General features: G+C 32.7%; 1 protein-coding gene across 1 annotated transcript in view; it reads right to left on the reverse strand.

Annotated features, from left to right (window-relative positions):
• The window catches only part of CCDC178 (coiled-coil domain containing 178), a 477,354-nt gene that overhangs the window by 36,808 nt on the left and 420,784 nt on the right, over positions 1-19,762 (reverse strand). The window lies entirely within an intron of this gene.

The following is a 19,762-nucleotide window of genomic DNA, read 5'->3' on the forward strand; positions in this document are numbered from 1 at the left end:
GCATTCATCAGAAACCAGTCACATCTGGCCGCCAGGATGGGGGGTTAATTTTCTCTAAATGCCTCAGCAGTTTTGTTCTAGCTGAGGCAAACTCTGTGACTGCAGAGCTGATGAGTAAAATATTTCTACTTCACCCAGTTTAACTCAAAACCGATAGCCTTGGGACATATTGAACCTTTCTTGAAAAAAATCATCTTTTGAAGCTGTTTTGAATGGCACATCAGGTCAAGCCAAAGTTTAAAAATGCAACTTTAAGACTTTGATGGACACCATCGCTGCTTTTTTTCCTCATAAAGCTTACCATTGCTTGGCAATGTGTGCTTTAGAGCATGACAAAACTAAAGAGAATTAACTTAGCCATCAACTGCTGAGGGAGAACAATAACAAGGAAGAAATTTCCAGCTAGAACTCCCTATTAATCTACCTCCCTCTGACCATATGACATGGAAACATCTCACTGCACTAAAGCATAGTGGACATGGTGTTTAGAAGTGACATGTTTAATACAGGATCTGTACAGAAAAAAAAAGAATTCACCTATGACATATGCTAGATCATTTGGAAGTTTAATGTAAAAACCAACAGAAAACAGTGGACGTTTTATCAAGACAATGTACATTTGCTCTTCAACAGTTACCATAGGCACACCATACAGAATTATTATAATAAAACATTTTCAAAGGGATAAACATAAAATTAAGTCAAAACTATTTATCAAAAATCCCAAAACATTTATAATGAATGTTTACATTACATGAATATAATATAATATATTCTGTCACTGAAAACTCTTGGTTTTGGGAATGTGGTTAATTGCTGATATCAATTCCTTTTTAGCATATTTTGCAGAATGGAAAAACAAAATTCACATCCAAATATTTAATATCAAACACAATTTTTATATTAAACACTTTTTCATACCAGAGTAAAAACATGTTAACAATGTGGCTATTTGATGTGTTACATATGTGGGATCCTCTGTAAAACATCAATAAGGAGTGTATGTAAAATTTGGGAACTCTTTTGTGTATATATTTCAATAAAACAATTCATTTAACTAAATACTTGGTGTTGCATGTAAATTGTTATCATCATTATCCTTGTTATGCATTGTTATAAACAACACGTATGTATTTATGTTTGGTTCCCAGAAAAACAAAGCCTGTATTTCTGGTTAGTTGATTAACTAGAAAGAAGAAAAGACTTTGAAAACTACAGATACTTCAGCTTACTAAATGCTGAAATACATTGTTCAGAACCAGTTTATGGGCATTTCAGATAATTTGGGCTATTAAATTAAAACTTATTTTATTTTTTGAAGAGAAATCATTCTTTGAAGAGAAATTCTGCCAAGCTTTAAAAACATTGTGTTTTCTGTAGTATAAGCGAAGCCTGACAGTCAATGCAGGGAGGTATGCTTTATCTTGATATACTTATTAAGACATTTGAAAAGTTTAGGTTCATTGTGTGTGTTCCTAACTACATAAAGAGTCATATTAAGACTGTAATTATTGTTCAGGGACAGGGGAAGTGTCTGGGTGTTGAGGGTTCAGGAATGATCAACGGGAGTTAGCACTGGCCCTGTATTACCTAATATATGCATCAATGATTTAAATAACATTAATTAAATTTGCTTTAACAATAAGATGCAGAGCACACATATATTTAAATTAGAAATTACTTCAATCTGAAACTGTGGGCAAGGCTAAAGAGGCTGACATTTAGTGTCAACTAAACATTAATAACAGAAGAAAAGAATCATGACAAATATTTCTGAAAATAATTTCATAACATACATATGTTTGACACTTTTGTGATTTTTATACTGGTGTTTATTACTAAAATATGACGTTGAGCTTACAGATTTTTTTAATGGGCAAAAGTGGGAATGAATGTGAAGAAAATTTTACTTGCTTATAAACTAAAATTATCAATCATTTTTACTAACAGGATATCTCATTTCTGAAATTACATGTGGAAATATATTTTGTAACACGTATTGCAGTATAGTTCTTTTTATGCTGCCTAAATATATTGTTTGCTGAGGTAAACATCCTGAATGAAGGGGACATAATCTAATAGATAAATACAATTTGCTAAATGAAGCTTAACTATAAATTGTCTGTTGTTGGTAGAGGCTCTGAAGAGATTAGATTTTTGCTATTTTCTTAACAAAGACAAATAATCTGTCAACTTTCTCAATTCTTGTTAATGTAATTTATTTAAACAACACAGGTCATAGGCTGATTGTATCCACAGTGGGCTAGTTGATATAGCTTCTTTTATTAACCCCAGTTTACAGCCGAGGAATCTGTATTTTAAAGAGGTTAACTTGCTTTAGGTTATTTACTTCTGTCTAACTTTAAGTTATTAACCATGATGCCTTATCAGTTAAAGTTCAATGGCTTTTCTCTTTCTGCCTCTGACATTTTAGCAGTCACTTCTAGATTAAGGATAGTCATAAGACTGCTAGAAACACCCAAGGGTTCCGTAGACTTTTGCCACAGAGCTTTCTGGAAAATAGGCTGTGATGCAAAATGAACATCTATGTATGTTTATTAGATAATAGTAAGAAGTGCATGATAAAACCTTAACACATAGCATAGATTTTCAAATTATTGTCTACTTCAGACCTTACTTTACCAGTTTGTTGTAATTTGGAATTTTTAAGACAACAACAAATGGAAACCTACCATGTAAAAAATTGGACAATAGACTATCAAGACAAGAAAAGTTCACAGCAATAAGCCAGAAATAAGTGATTTTGAAAGAATGGCTGTAGGATGAACTCTTTTAGCCTTACTGAGTGGAATTAGATATCTCAGTGAAAAGTGACCTACAGCAAAATACCACTTTAATTTTCTAGAGTATTTTTCTTATTCCAAAGTTGTAGTTATTTGGAGCCAGCTTAACTCTCAGAATACCTTATTTCCCCTAGAAGATTCTAGGATACATGGAATTACACCTATAAACAAAGATCTGTTTGTTAAAGAAAATAATAAATTAATACTATTAGAATAGTCACAAATATGACAAAAAGCAATTGTGAGAAAGATGAGCTGTAGAGGAATTCCTTAACCAGAAGGTAAATTTTACAAGTGGGAGCTCTTCAGCATGTGTAAACAGAACAAACTGAATAGTAATGTTTTTCATTGCCACAAGTTAAATGAGGAGAAGCAGCTGTATGCAGTGTCTATTTTTAATTCAGTTGCCTGTATTCTAGCTTGAGGTAGCCACAAAAGCCTTAAACTTATCAACATACACGTGTTAACTAAAGCCTCTTAAACAGAGAAGTTTTTTTAAGGATCAACTAAGAAAGAGTAATATCTCAAAGAAGAGATTTTATGAGGGAAAATCAATAGTTAGTAGGCCTATGGTAAAAGAAGAACCAGGAAAAGGAAGAATTAAAGGCAATCTTAAAGAGTGAAGAATCAGCATCCAATAAAATAACTTATGCACACAAAAACATATTCACACGAAAGACAGTAAGACAATTCAAAAGAATATTTAAGGAAAAACAACTAAGATGCTGAGAACAATGATTGATTATATCAATAGCTATGACACAATTATTTTAGGAAAGTGATTATGAACAAACCCCATTTTAAGATATCAGAAGATAGTGATCACTCAATAAATGTTTATTAAAATTGACAACTTGAACTGATAAAAATTTACCTGATAAAAGGTATAAACCAAAAACTTCCATCAGAGATTTTACTAAATAAACATTAGAAATCTTCCTGTGGATGTTGGGCAAAATAAAGTAAGGATATCAGAAATTAACATCCCTTTTAAAAATTTTATTGCAAATTCTTCTCTAAACAATAAAAAAATAGAACTACAAAAGATAGCTATAAGAGTTAGAAAAAAAAAATGTCTTTATGGAAAATCCAGTCAGTAGGCTCTAAAACATGACAAATTGGGGTGATGAGAGTTTAGGAACTTTCTGCCTATAAGATCTGAACTCAAAAAATTAATAACTTTTTTTTTTTTTTGAGACAGAGTCTTGCTCTGTCGCCCAGGCTGGAGTGCAGTGGCACAATCTCAGTTCACTGCAACCTTGCCTCCTGGGTTCCAGCAATTCTGCTGTCTCAGCTTGCCAAGTAGCTGGGATTACAAGTGTCCCTCACCATGCCTGGCTAATTTTTGTATTTTTAGTAGAGACAGGATTTTGCCATGTTGGTCAGGCTGGTCTTAAACTTCTAACCTCAGGTGATCTGCCAACTTTGGTCTCCTAAAGTGCTGGGATTACAGGCATGAGCCACTGAGCCCGGCCCATTTTTATAAATCAGTATGACTAATTTTGAATTGTAATAGAAAAAATTCTATTTATTACCATAAAATAAAATGCAAGGTACTTAGGTTTATATCTATTAAAAATGGGCAATATTTTATAAAGAAAGCTACAAAACATTTTGAAAAATAAGAACTGAATAAATCTAGAGGTGTAATATGATCATATATGAGAAAAGAGTATCAGGGACAAGTTAGTTTTCCACAAAGTAGTCTACAGTCTCATCAGGTTTCATGAAAGTTGATCTAAAATTCACAAGGAAGTAGAAAGGACTGATAATATGTAATGAGACAATTGTGAAATAGGAGAACAAGCCTGAAAAATTTGACATGTGATATTTACAATTTATCTTAAAGGTGTAGGAATTAAGAATAATATTGGGATCATCCAAAGAGAGCATTTGATTTGTGCAAAAAGGATGGCTAGTACTCCAAGCAAAATAAAATAAAATTAGATCCTTAACTCACAACATAAAGAAAATGAAAGCAAAGTAGATTGAAAATTGAATTTAACAATTTTTTAAAAAACATGACACAATAACTTTATGCCTTAAGGGAAAGGAAGAATTTTTAAATAAAAATTAAAATGATAACTTTTAATGGAAAAATTGACAATTTTAAGTACATTTAATATTTTTTAAGTTAAATTTAAACAGAGTAACAATATAAGCTGCAGGTTTAGAGAAGATTTTAGTAACACAGGAGACAAGGATTAATTAACATGTAAAAAGCCCCTATAAGTCAATAATAAAAATAGAAACAACACACAGAAAAAAATGGACAAATTATACAGATAGGCAATTCACATAAAAGGAAAGTTATTTGGCTTGAAAACATTTGAAAAATTCTTCAATTTAATAATAGGATATGAAAAAATAAAATTCAAACTCATCAGATTGTCAAAAAAATCTGTCTATATCGAATTTTGGTAAAGATGTGAAAAAAATTAAACTCATATGCTGTTCAAATTAGTGTATAATTTTATAGAAAAACTTTGGAGAACAATTTATTATTTTGTATTGAAATTGAAGTTGTACTTTCCCTTTGATCCAGCAATTATACTTAAAGCTATGTACTCTATACGAGCAATTCTCAACGTGTGGTTCCCAGACCATCAGGATCAGTATCAATCACCTCAGAATGTTACGAATATAGTTATTCAGACTCCCTGAATCAGAAACCCTGGGACCAGCAATAGGTGTTTTATTAAGATCTATAGGTGATTCTAATGAATGCTAAAGTTTGAGAAATACTGCTGTCAGAAAAATGTCACAGGTACTCAAGAAAAAATATAAAATAGTGTTTACTTACAGGATTGCTTGCTATCATAAAAATTTGGAAATAATCTAATTATCTTTGAAGTAATGTAAAATACATATGATATATTCATACCCTAAACCACAGCATTTAAAATAAACACACTGGCCAGGTGTGGTGGCTCATGTCTGTAATCTCAGCACTTTGGGAGGCCAAGGCAAAGAGTCTCGCTTGAACTCAGGATTTTGAAACCATCTTAAATAACTCTGTCTCTAAAAAAACAAAATAAACACACTAAAATTGCAGGTGGTGTGTATGTTAGAGAAACAAAAAAACCCTACAAATAATACTTTTTGTTTTAATTTTATTACTATGTAAAAATGGCATTAAAAACAATTGAAATGGTAAACACAAAGGGTTAACCCAGAGGAAGGAGGAGAATAATAGTAAGAGGCCAACTGAGGATTTTACATGCATCTATACTGGTTTAAACATGCAAAACAAATATAGAAAATGTCAGGATTTACAAGCTGGTCAAGTTACACAGACATTTTTTAGAAACTTGTTTGCTTACTTATAGCTTATATATAACTCTGTAACTTACTGCATGTTAAGTTGTTTCATTAAGAAATAAAAAAAAACCTATGTTAAGGTGACGTCTCGGTGAGAAAGGCATCTTCCAGATTTTATGGCTTAGAATGATTTACTTTCAGAGAATTTATTATAGTTTGTTTTTTAAGAGCATCCTATTATACTTGACCATAGGCCAAAATACAAAAATGGCTTTTTTGTACAAGAATTTTGTTATATAACCACTAAATGTGATCTTACCCATAATAAACAAAATATCCAAAATATCGAGTTTACATCATTAAGGAAAAAATTACTACTTTTAGCTGCCTCATAAAATTATTGGTATTTTTCTTCTTCCCTCTCATACAATTAACATAGTTGTTCGTTAGTAACTTCATAATTTATTTCATATGAAATTAAAGATTGCCATATGTAAAATATTTTCATGAGAATTTGAATTTGCTAGTTTCAAAAGACAGCCATAGAGCTCAGATGTTAAAAATATATTAACCTTAATAAACAGATATTTTTGTAAGCTTATTCACATATACTAATGTGTTGAAATAATGACAAGTATGTTTTTTCTTTAAAAAAATTTCTGAAGTTGTGTCTGTGTCTTAAAGAACATAAATATCATTGCAAACACACTTTAGATAAAATGAAATCATTTTTGGAGACATATGGTACCAAAAATTAACTCCCCAAAGCACATCATTTAACTGGCTTTTGCAATTTAAGAACCCTGGAAAAAAAGAAAGGGAACGTTTCAGGGAAATGAGAAGTGTCCTTATAATAAATTTCTCCTTATAAGAATCAGACATAACAACAGTCCTTTTAATTAAAATACAAATACCATATGTATAGTTATCTGAAAATGAATTATAAATTGTTTTGCCAGGAAACAAAGACCAGTCAATACTGAAAACTAAAAAAGTCCTTCAGAATACAAAGATGATAGTAATGGGCAGGGCAGAAAGTGCATGAGCAGCACTCAAAATTCTTTGTCTATAAATAATGGTTTGTTCATTACTGGACTAATGAAAACATACAACTGCTGGATTCAAATCTATGAAACAGATTTTCAAAAATACCTCATTTATACTTTTCTGGATGAAAATTATCTTTATAAAAACTGGATTTTATAAAGAACCAGTTTCAATGGTAGTTGAAAAGAAATCAGAATTTTTCTGCGTACAACATGAAAAACCCATTAGATACAAAATCCAAAGAGAAAATTAACAGAATCACTGCAGTAAACAATCTTTATCAATACAACATGTAAGACAAATACAAGAAGTGCAGAACGATTTCATTTTTGAAGTAAAAATTACCTCCCAGGATAAATTAGCAGAGTACACCAGACTTTTATGGTAGTAAAAATATTTTGTATGATACCATAATGGCAGATACATGCCGTTATACATTTGTCCAAATCTATAAAATGTACAACACCAAGAGTTAACCCTAAAGGACGAACTTGGAGTGATGATGCTGTGTCAATGTGTGTTCATCAGTTGAAATAAATGTACCTCTTGGCGTGGGTTGTTGATAATGGAGGAGGCGGTGCATGTGTGTGGAAAGGGAGTATACGGAAACCCTCTTTACCTTCCATTTCATTTTGCTGTAAACCTAAAAACTCCTCTACAAAAGAAGATCTAAAAAAAAAACAAAAAAACAAAGTAACCACTCAGTATACTGGAGTGGGAATTGAGAATGGGTACCTGGTGGTGACAACATGTGACAATTGTTAGAGGTTATAGTATTTCTGACAGATGCATGCGTATGCATAGATTAATTCATCACAGATACCTGAAAATTTTAGAGTTTATCTGATATGATGGGTAGAGAGTCTGGAAGTTTCTTAGTTAAGACGCCTGCAACCTAAGAATAGAAATATTATGAATAATACTTTGGGAGAAAATGAAGGCATTTCAGAAGTCTGTATTTCCTATCTACAAACACAGTCAAACAAACGGTTCAGCTGTAGAAGCAGCTATAAGATTTATTCATATTTGACAAATAAGAGAAAAAAATGCTGTATCATGTAGATTTGCATTTGCATCTTAGGTAATCTAATTGAAATCATATTTAAAGCTTTGATAAAATATGATAAATATCATCTGGAAAAAAAATAATGGGCTTTTCCTATAGGAATTTATTTTAGATAGAAGGAAGGTAGATAATAGCACAAATATATTCATTTATTTGCACTAGAATATTAAAATAATGGTTATAATTTTAATCTGCTTGTTATAAGCCTTCACATACTGAAAGCATACTGTGTTTCTCAATTTCTGACAGATAAATAAAACTGATAAGTGAAGGTATGTGCATGCAATTTTAATTCAACCGAGTGATGTGAAGTGCAGCTCACACAGCAAATAGCATAAGCCTTATCAGTTCTGTTTATTGTAATAACCCAAACAATAGCAATTATAAACTACTCCACAGATTTTTCAAGGCAGGAATGACAGATATAAAAAATCCAGTTAATACTGAGCTATTTATAGTACTCAGTTTCGAAGTTATATGTGTACAATATACAAATATCAAAAGTAATGAAATATTTATTTATTACCAAATCCATTTCATAGACTAGTGTTAAAGATTACATAGCTCATTTCTGGAAATATCCTTTATCAAATGCTTAGATGTATCCTTAAGAAAAATAAGACCCACATGCACTCCCAATTTTGGACCTAGCATTTAAGAATATTAAAAAAGAACTATTTAATTACTCTAGTTATATAAAAATAATATATTTCATAATTCTGCATCTGGATCTCTGCTAATATATAAAGCCTTGGTATGACAGAGAGAAAACTGATCCACACAGACACTACTAATTTTTGTGTTGACTAGTTAAAGATCAAGTCTATTCTTTTATATAAACATGCAAATATATTTATTTGTATACTTTATAATACACACTATTACATAGATAATAACTCATCTTTTTCATATTTAAAAGTAGTAACCTGCAAAACTTACAACCTTCTTGGTTAGATAATTTGGTTCTGAAATAAAATTACTTAGATATTTTGCTCACGTAGGTTGCTAAAATTCACACTCGAATCCCATGAACATTTCAATAAGAAATAAATGAATGCATATGCTTAATTCTAAAATTGTTCTGTGTGATTGAAAAAAATATTAAACCAAAAATAAAACAAAATTATATGATAAAAATTATTCTCACACTAAAAATCTAACTTTTCTCAAATAAATAATTGTTCAAAAATGGTTGAAAATAGTACTACATGACAGCTAAATATGAAAGACTATATTGTCAAACAGAGATGAACATATTTTTGAAGCATACACTTCCTTGCCTGCTTGTCAATCTTTTGCCCAAAAGCAATTAAGTCCCTAGATTTTAAAATGTGGCCAAATAAATCCTCTAAGCTGGTTCTTTTGGTTTTCATTTATGAGCTGTGGTTGAGCAATTTTCTCTGATGATTATCCATAGCATATCTTTATAGTCTTCTGAGATCCACTATTTTAATACAAAAAATCAAGAAAATGCTTTAAAAATTACATTTACCTAAAATTAATCCACAATAAAAACATTAAAAAATATTAATTATAGAGGTCATTGGTTTATTTCAAAATTTCAAGAAGAAATTAGTGTATTTTTACTTTTAAAACATCAAATTTCATTATAAATACCCCCAACATTTGTATTTCTTTTAAACATAAGTAAATATAAATGCATATGAAATTATTTGTTTTAAACAATTTGCAAAAATTCAACTGCAAATGTAAATAAAATAGGCCATACAATTATGCAATGTGGGACAGACTAAATGTAGAAACTAGTTTACAGGTATAAAAATCAAGGGTCAGAAAGTATAAGCTTCATTTAAAATGCAAAAGTCTTATGATCCTTTAGTTGTCTTAGCTTCTCGTTAGTGATCTAGAATTGCTCTGGCACTAGAAGGATTACAGGAATAAGAAGAAAATCTGCAAAGTAGTGCAAATTGTCACAGATGCCCAAAATTTATGAAGTCATTTACTGGCTTGCACTAGAATATAATTAAATCCAGGTTATGACAAATATTGTCAAATATATGCTTTTTATATATTAGTAACTAATACTATTCTTTCAGAAAACACTGTGAACTAAATTCAACATATTCAAAGAATCTAAAAATAACATAAGTAGCAATGATTAATTTAAATAAAATAATATTGAATAATGTTAAGGAAACTATAGATGTTCTACCACATTCTGGAAATTTATGGTGGTGGAGGTAGTAGAAGGAAGAATCATTGGGTATTTGGAAACCTAAGCAGATCTAGGTACTACCGGGCTATGTGACTTCGTGTTATTTGAACCTTAATTGTGTCATGTAAGGAACAAGTATAGTTCCGCTAAACTAGACTGTCAGTAGAATACACAGCTACTTGACATTTTCAGTTTTCCAGAGAAAATTGAAAACCTATTGTCTCCTCTTCCCTCTGCATTTATTAACTCCTTTTACTCTTCAGACTCTTCTCATCTTTCCACTAAAATGGCTCTAGGAAAGTTTGACTGTGGCATCTCATATACTTACACCCTTAATAGTTCTTGAAAGTCTTTCCTTGTATGGTTGCATTCTTGATTTCTCACATTGTTCCACATGTCCTATTCAGTCTCATTTGCAGGTTACTGGCCCTTAACTATCACTAAACATCAATAATTTCTAAGACCCTGCACTTAATTCTTTTCTTCTGTATATTCTGCAAGAGTGATCTCATGCACTCCCAACATTGAAACTATTAACCAAACCATAATGTATTCCAGACTTGATCTGCAATGCAGACATCTCTAAGCCTGACTGGTCTTTACCATTAAACCACTAGATACTCTTCTCTGTCTACCCAACAAGACCTCAAAGTCAAAGCCCAGAGACGAATCCATTGAGTTCAGGAATCCTCTCATCCTTCTCACTCTACTCCTGTGATTTAGACCAAGATGCCACAATCAACCTTGTCACCCAAGCCAAAAACCTAGGCACCGTACTTGCTTCGCTCACCCAGATCTCTCAGTTTGTTCATTCATTAAGTTGCATCAGTTTTAGCTTTTAAATATTTTTCTATTGGACCCTTTACTCCCTCCTGATGACTGATTCCCATCACTAATAGAAAGTTACCATTTGGGCTTCATTTGTTCATCAGTTGTTCAGGTTACAATTAATGAATAATTAAGGCCACAGTGCTAAGTTTTCTAATAGTGGTGGGAATGGAATGCCTCAAGAGCCCCGTGATACATCAGCCGAAACCAGAAAAGAGGAAGAAGGCTTATTAGTGAAGGTTGGGATTATATATTATTTTTGCAGGCATGGAAATGCTTTCAAAATTTCAAGCGACCGTGAACACTGCTTTTAAGTGGAGGTGTTGGCAAAAGCAGACTGATGAGGTGGTAAGAATTACTTGTCAATAACAATGAGGTATGTATACCAATAAATGAAGAATTTATACTCTAAAACAGTTCATTTCTGAAGGTAGTTTAAGCAGATCTTTCTTTAGCTGTTTATTTACTGAACAAACATTTCCTCACAGTGCAGATATGGCTTTCCAGTTTATACATATGGATCATAAATTTCAAATTAATGTCATCTGAATGACTTACTTCTTACTACTTGTAGACACAGATATGGACATACCCTGAGATAGTTGGCTCTCAACCAATACTAATGCCCTATATATTTATAGTACCTTACAGCACAGAAATACTATATCATTCCCGTTGTTCTCATTTATACTTACATTTCTAGGCAGAAGACAGAGTGGTCACTACTATTTATTCATGAAGCAGACACTTAATGATAAACTCTTTGGTGTCAGAGCCTGTGCTATGTACCAAGCACCCAGTGCATCAACTGGTTTTTATCCTCAGTGTGGCTCAGAGGTACACAGAAGATAAATATATAAAACATAAAAGATAAATGAAATGCAGTAGACTACAAGATCTCACAGAAGTATCTAATAACTGGTGCACCAGCTGGGAGGATTCCGGAAGAAGGTAATACCAGAGCCAAGTTCAGTTGGAGTTAGCCAGATGAACTTAGTGTTAGAGGAGACAGTCACCCAAGGCTCCCCAGGCAGGAGGAGAAAGAGATGAAAGTTGGTCCGAGTTTATCTTCCTGTTTTCTTCCTACTGAATGAATTTTATATTTATAACTTAAAAATCTCAATTTACACAGAGTTTATTAAACTTTGTATTATAATTAAAAGCCTTTCAAAAGCAACTTGTGAGGAACTTTGAGATAGAGGGTTGTGACTAGCAAAGACTACACCATCTTCTCCGTTGTGCCAAGTAGGATAATCAAAGCACAGATTTTAGTAAATTTACTTAAAAGAAAAAAAACTTTGAAAAAAACTTTACCTTTTTTTTCTTTTAATTGTACTTTAGGTTTTGGGGTACATGTGCAGATCATGCAGGATTGTTGCATAGGTAAACACATGGCAATGTGGTTTGCTGCCTCCATGCCCCTGTCACCTACATCTGGCATTTCTCCCCATGTTATCCCTCCCTTGGCCCACCAACAGACCCCAGTGTGTGATGCTCTCCTCCCTGTTTCCCTGTGTTCTCATTGTTCAACACTCGCCTCTGAGTGAGAACATGTGGTGTTTGATTTTCTGTTCTTGTGTTGGTTTGCTGAGAATGATGGTTTCCAGATTCATCCATGTCCCTACAAAGGACACGAACTTATCATTTTTTATGGATGCATAGTATTCCATGGTATATATGTGCCACATTTTCCTTGTCCAGTCTATTTTCAATGGGCATTTGGGTTGGTTCCAGGTCTTTGCTATTGTAAACAGTGCCACAATGAACCTAGGTGTGCATGTGTCTTTATAAAAGAATGATTTATAATCCTTTGGGTATATACCCAGTAATGGAATTGGTGGGTCAAATGGAATTTCTATTTCTAGGTCCTTCAGGAATTGCCACACTGTCTTCCAAAATGGTTGAACTAGTTTACACTCCCACCAACAGTGTAAAAGTGTTCCTATTTCTCCACATCCTCTCCAGCATCTGTTGTCTCCAGATTTTTTAATGATCGCCATTCTAACTGGTGTAAGGTGGTATCTCAATGTGGTTTTGATTTGCATTTTTCTAATAATCAGTGATGATGAGCATTTTTTCATGTCTTCTTTTGAAAAGTGTCTGTTCAGATCCTTCACCCACTTTTGGATGAGTTTCTTTGTTTGAAAAATGCTTTACTGAGGTGACTTTGAAAGGTAGCTCATTAAGTTCACCACTGGGATGGGATTTAGTTTAGTTTAATTATACAATTAAGTAATTAAACATTTTCCCTCTAAAATGGAGTCTCTCTCCCAGTACTGTGCTGTTTAAAATTTTAGAGCACATTTCTTTTTATCTGTAGATTTTAGGTGCTTTCATCACACACATACACATACACATACACATACACATACACATACACATACACATACACATACACATACATATACACGTACACACACACACACACACACACACACACACACACACACAAGAAACTATGTGAGATAATGGATATGTTAGCATCCTCGACAGTAGAAATAATTTCACTGTGTATACATATATCAAAACATGGTACACCTTAAATATATGCAAATAAAACATTAATGTCAAACTTTTGGGTAAGATAACTAGGAGGTAACAACTGAGTCAGAAAGCAGTCATTAATATTACTAAGCTAAACTGAATTAACATAGTGCATAAAGCAATAGCATCTCAGCAGATGGCAGGGTCTTTCAGAAGAAATTGTGTGGTGGTAAAGACCTCAGATAGGCTGAAAAAGACTAAGGGAGAAGAATTCAAAGCACAAAATTATGCCAGGTGAAAGCAGAGCTTGAGATATCACAAAAAGTCACCATCATGGGTAGAAGAAGCATGAGGTAATGGAAAGGTAAAGTGAAAGTGAACTTCCCAAAATTAATGGAAGGTGGAAATAAGTACATAATGCAAAACTCACCAAACTTTAAGTTTTAAGTTTTGTGTTAGTTACCCCAGGCTTTTAAAAAGGACATCTGCCCATTGCTTTACCCAAGGGAGTACAGCTAATGACAGAAATTTTAGATAGTGTGTTGTGTGTGTGGTATAAAGTATAGAAATAATGGGAACTTTTAGGTCTTTCCAAATCACATCTCTAAAGTGTGTACATAAGCTGTAAGTCAACATGTAGAAACTTAGTCATAGTCCTTAGAATAAATGAAAGTGTAATAGTTGAACCAATTTTAGTATATTTTCTGTCATCTTAGTATAAGCACTGTAACAACTTGTCAGATAAAACGCATGTTTGTTTTTTTTTTTCATTTTCTGTAAATGAGCTTTCAGAGATCTAGTCCCTTCTTTGTTCTTTTGACAGTTTGTTCTGCTCATTGCATGATATGTGAGATTATCAAATCACTAAGATTTTGCTGTTTCTAACATATATTATAAACTGGGATAAACTTTCTGAATTTTTCTAAATACAAGTTTTGGATCAAATTTTAAATTGGAAGATTAAATTTTAAACAAGGAAGATGACACACAAAACAATGTGTGGTTGGTCATTCTTAAATTATGGCTCATGGGTATCAAAAGATGCTCTGAAAGTAAGCAAAAGAAAAAAAGTCACAAGGTGACAGCTGAAGGAATTTTGAAGACTTACAGAAACTGGAAGAGAAAAGGTATATAGACACTGTAAAATAATGAGGAGACTTCTGAGGAATAATGCAGAAACATTTGCTATTGCACTGCACAGTTAATGTGTTGTATATTTCAAAATTGCTAAAGAAATAGATTTTAAGGATGATCACCCTACACAAAAAAGTGATAAGTTGGTGAGGTGATGGATATTTTAATTAGCTTGATTGAATCTTTCTACAATGTACACATATATTAAAACATTGCATTTTACCTTACAAATATATACAGTTGTTATTGACACCTAAAAATACAATTAAAATGTATGTTAGATGGACCAAGGTAATATTATCTTTCCTTTAATAATGCGAGGATGTTGGGGCCAGGAGCAGTTTCTCATGCCTGTAATCCCAGCACTTTGGGAGGCCGAAGAGGGCAGATCACCTGAGGTCTGGAGTTCAAGACCAGCCTACCCAACATGGTGAAACCCCATCTCTGCTAAAAATACAAGAATTAGCCAGGAATGGTTGTGGAAACCTATAATCCTAGCAACTTGAGAGGCTTAGTCAGGAGAATCACTTGAACCCAGGAGGCAGAGATTGCAGTGAGCGGAGATCAAGACATTGCACTCCAGCCTGGGGAACACAGTGAAATTCTTTCTCAAGAAAAAAAATGAGGATTTTATTCTTTTGAGTTATAAAGAGGGACATGACTCCAAAGGTGGGAGCTCAGACCTGAGACATCAGACCAAATTAAGGACTAGCTAAAACAGGGATGGGGCAGAAGCAGTTTTCCATGAGATTGCCCACTGGAGTACAAAGGCAGCCTACCACCACCATGACAACATCCAATGTTACCACCCTTATGATGGCTATGACCTGATGACCCAAGACTGCCTCTTAATCTGCATATAATTAAAAATAAATATAAATATGACTGCAAACTGCCCCGAGCTGATGCCCTGGGCATACGGTCTATTGGGTAGCCCTGCATTGCAAGGGCAGTATCTCTGTTGCTCCTGTACACTGCCACTTCAATAAATGTTGCCGTCTAACACCACTGGCTCACCATTAAATTATTTCCTAGGCAAGCCAAGAACCCTCCTGGTTTAAGCCCCAGTTTTGGGGCTCATCTGCCCAGCATCACTTTGAATGTGATGTTCTATCCTTCACGGATAGGGATTAGTTTATTTCAGGTATATTGTAGTTGGTTGTATATGTGCTTTCTCTGCTGGATCATTAAGTCCTTGAGGGCAGGGTCAATGTGATGTTCATCTTTGTGTCCCCGCACCTGATTCAGGGTTAGGTGCATTACAAAGTCTGCAACAAATATTATTTGAATGACTTAATTAATAAATATAAAGCCTTTAATTAGTGTCAAGAAAGCTGGGTTCCTTTCACTTCAATTACAACAAATCTTACATTGTAAAATTTTATTAGCTATTATGCCTCTTGAACCAACACCACAGGTTAATTCTGTACAACATAGTCCTGTATTGCAACAAAGACTACTACTATATAGAGAAGGATTTCCTGAGGCATCTCCCTACCCAAACCAGAAAGGAAATGCTTCCTCCTTCATGCTCTTATAGAATCCAAATATTATCTCTAAAAAAGAATGCCTCACTCTGACCCAGGGTAATCTCAAAGTTACCCATGAATCTTTCTTTTCTTCATGCATCCCCTTCCAACTGGTTACTAAATCTCTTAATTTATAACTCCTGAGTATTTGTATTCCATTTTTTTTCACCAAACTTATTGCCATTACTTGATTTTAGTTCTTCAACTTACGTTACTAAACAATTTCACAAGATGGAAAGTTGGTTAGAGATGTAGAAAGAAAACTGGGATAATGCAGAGACAAAAGTCAAAACACCAAAAACTTTAAAGAATAAGAATTTCATCCTGCAAATATTCATCACCTGGAAAATAATTCTAACCGCTTTCTGAGCTCCTTCTCTGAGCAAGCAGTATATGAATTTGGACCTATATTATTGAATCTAAACTCCACTTTGCCTTTGAAATGAAGATATCTTGTTTCCAGTACTAGTTTTATGTAATGAAATTCAAATAGAAGTTGACACACAGTACTTCATTTCTACAAAATTGAACAGAAAAGCCTCCAATGCTAGAATTAACCTAGAATAATCACCAAGTTTATTGCTCTGGTCAATAGAAATTATGAGTTAGCAAGTAGGTAAATAGGTTACGTCTCAAGTGCCAATTTTAATTAATTAATTATGGCTATCTGGGGCATTCTGTTTAAAAGGCTAGAGGCTTAGCTTATACCAAGCAAAAGAGAATTCAGTGATGATCATCCATGTCTGCCATAGGTATGAAAGGGAGAAAAATAAGAATAAAAGCAGACTTTAAGTTTTAGTGATTAGAATATCAGCAATATTTTCAAGGTGACGAAATAATGGTTTCATACCTATAGGAAACAGTTTTCTATTTAATGGCTCATTTAAAAATATTTAGTATTTGTCTGCCATTTTGATGATAGTGTCTCCATTATGCCAAGTTGAGGTGAAAGCTGGAAATGACCCTGTACTCCATTTCATAGGTGTTGCACTAGACCAGCCACTGTGTAACAGAATTACATGGGCACAGTCCCTGGAAGCAGCATTTTATTAATCCATATGTGGTACTGCAATTCAAATAAATGAGATCGCTTATCAATAGGAAGAGGAACTAATGACACATAATTAAAACAACTCTGCAAGTAAGAATCAGGATTTAACAATGTAGCAGATGTTGTATCTTTTCAGGTTTTCTTCTTTTTACAGAAAAGCAATTGCTATTTAAGTGTATGGAATGGTTGTTCAGTCCTGGATGTGATTCCTCAAAAAGTAATTTAAAAATGTTTTTATATTAAATCAATATAGTTTTCTTTCCAGTTCTTTCTTTTTTTTTTTGTAAAAAGATGCTCTAGGAAATAAAATCACAACATGAAATATTATTTCACCAACTAATTTATATCAGATCTATTAAAGACAACTGTAATAGAGCCCTAAATGAAAACCAGATATATACAAAATAAACGGCTGTGTGTCGTATTTTATAAAAATGGCTAACCTGCCTCTATTTCTAAGTTAAAAATATTAGTTGGATTAATGAATGCTTTTGGTCATATTCCTTCTGAAGAATATGAACTACTGAGAAAGTACTATTAGACTTGCTCCATTCTACAACAGCATGGTACATTACATAATTGGGGGGATATAAGTCAATTATATTATCAAAGCAATAAGATTAATTGCTGACAAATTAGAAAAGCATAAAAAATTTCAAAGAAAGATGATATAGGATAATATATTAGAAAAAACCCTGTAATCTGTAGTCAGGATGCTTGTGTATCATTCTGAAGCTACATATACATACATATATATATATATATATATATATACACATGTATATATATTACACATATAAACACACACACCCCTAAAAGACCCATGAAAATAAAGTGCAAAGTCAAATATAAAAATAAAATTCAGCTTCACTGTCAGATATGGAATGATTGCATTTTTAAAAAGTGAGCTTCCCTTTATGGTTTAAATAAAAATATAATAGAAAAAAAATCCCAGTTATAAGAACAACATGACAACCACACAACATCAAAAATATAAAATCCTGGAAATATCATTAAAAACAACAACAAGAAAACCCACTATAAGATCTATAGTAATCAGGTCATAAAACTTTACTGAGATATGTATAAAGTTCCCAGTGTAATCCTCTCAACAAATCTAATTGTGGTATTATTAATATCCCTAATTATATACAAAGACTTTATTATGTACAAAAAAGTTTAATGACAGAAATATTAAGTAATCTTAAGATCATTGAGTTAGGAATAGTTTACAAGAACTTAAAGAAAGTCAACAAGTCAACAATGTTGAGAAAACTAGAAATTTGGAAAACCATAAATTATATCCTAAGCTTATATTATACAGCAAATAAAATTTTATTTGATAAGAAAATGCTCAATATATAATATTATATGAATACAGTAAAATGTAAACTGCACCTATAATATAATTTCAAACTGTTAAAATACGAAATAAAGAGTTAAATATAAGCATTTAAGCCATAGGAACCTGAAAATCCAGATGGATTTTTAATTGATTCCTGTATAGGCAATTATTTTCTAAGCACAAAACAATGGAATAAATAATTCTTAAAAATCTGGATGCATTTTACCACAAGCAAAATTTAAAATGTAATATAAAAATTTGAAAGCAAAACAGAAAAAAATGTATTATAAAGAGAACATATAAATCAGTAAGAAAAAAAAATAACTCAACAGAAATAAATGAATGAATGGCAGAAATGCATTACAGATGAATTAACACAAATGTTAAATAAAGTTATAGAATATCCAGTGCTATTAATAACAAAGAAAAATAAAATACAAAATTAAATTACACATCTCACCTTCCCTCTCATACTGATTCACAAAGACTTAAAACCATAATCCAAAACTTCTCTCTTTAGTTGTGAATTAGTTATCTTCCCTAGCAATTCATGTAAAATTTTTTCAATGGATTAGATAACCCTACTACTATTTGTACTCTGTGTGTGGTGGTAGGATGGGGCAGTGAAGACAGGTATGATGGTTAATTTTGTATGTCAACTTGGCTACACAATGGTACCTGAATATTTAGTTAAAAGACTAATTTATATGTCTCTGAGAAGACTGTTTATTAGACTGGGATTAACATTTAAATTACTGAACATTGCATAAAATGGATTGTCTTCCCTAATATGGGCGGCTCTCATCCAATCAGTTGAATACCTTAAGAGAAAAAGATGGATGTTCCCCACCACCCACTATGAAAGGGAGGGAATTCTGCCAACAGATAGCCTTCAGGGTCAAGCTGCAAGTCTTCCCTGGATCTTCAGCCTGACAGCCTACCCTGAAGATTTTGGATTTGCCAGCCTCAGAATTTTATGTGAACCAATTAAATAAAATCTCTCTCTCATAAATACACATGTATGTGTGTGTGTGTGT

This window comes from Cebus imitator, unplaced genomic scaffold (genome assembly GCF_001604975.1).
Source record: "Cebus imitator isolate Cc_AM_T3 unplaced genomic scaffold, Cebus_imitator-1.0 Scaffold369, whole genome shotgun sequence".
NCBI classification, from domain to species: domain Eukaryota; kingdom Metazoa; phylum Chordata; class Mammalia; order Primates; family Cebidae; genus Cebus; species Cebus imitator.